The sequence below is a fragment of the Callithrix jacchus genome, chromosome 11 (assembly GCF_049354715.1).
Source record: "Callithrix jacchus isolate 240 chromosome 11, calJac240_pri, whole genome shotgun sequence".
Taxonomy (NCBI): domain Eukaryota; kingdom Metazoa; phylum Chordata; class Mammalia; order Primates; family Cebidae; genus Callithrix; species Callithrix jacchus.
Window position 1 is genome coordinate 112,883,217 of NC_133512.1, and position 792 is coordinate 112,884,008.

Consider the following 792-nt stretch of genomic DNA (forward strand, 5'->3'; position numbering starts at 1 on the left):
GTGACCTCCAGAATCTTTGTTCTTTTATCATTTCTTCTGCAATTCATAGAAGTGGGACTAAGAGGGCTGGCCTTGCTTGCTGAGTTGTTGCACAGAGTAAAGTCTTTTGCAAAAGCAAAGCAAAGCATCAACTCTCTAATGTGCAAGGCAGTGTTCTTTATGGGTGATGTGGTTTGGCTGTGTCCCCATCCAGATCTCACCTTGAATTGTAATAACCCCGTGTGTCAAGGGTGGGGCCAGGTGGAGATAATTGAATCATGGGTGGGGTTTTCCCCATACCGTTCTCATGGCAGTGACTGAGCGGAGAGCTCTGCTTCTGAAGAAGTGGTCCTTGTACAAGCAGCAAGAGCATGAGATGGAGAGGGACACCATCAAGGCCATGCTAGAAGCCCAGCAAGAAGCCCTGGAGGAACTACGACTCGAGTCCCCGAAGCTCCATGCTGAGGCCTTCAAGCGGGATTCCAACCTGTTCCCCTTTGAGAGGGAAGGGCCACATTACACACCACCTATCCCTAACTACCAGCCCCCTGAAGGCAGGTACAGTGACATCACCAAGGTGTACACATAAGTGGAATTTAAGAGATAGACTTGCAGGCAGCTGTCCTTAATGTGCTGCCCCTGAGAGTAGGAATGACCAGGGTTCAAGTCTGCTTTCCACAGAATCAGGCACGCTGTTAATAAATACTGATTTAATTAAAAAAAAAAAAAAGGGGGGGGGGCCGCGTCGGGGGCGGGGGACAGGCGCGTCCCAGACCCGGCAGCCAGAACGCCGGAGCGCGGTGCGGCTGGACC

The 792-nt window shown here is 51.5% G+C and overlaps 1 pseudogene; it reads left to right on the top strand.

Moving 5' to 3' along the window:
• The first annotated feature begins 285 nt into the window (after nt 1-285).
• LOC108593033 (large ribosomal subunit protein mL40 pseudogene) lies at nt 286-586 on the top strand (annotated as a pseudogene).
• Nucleotides 587-792: the final 206 nt, after the last annotated feature.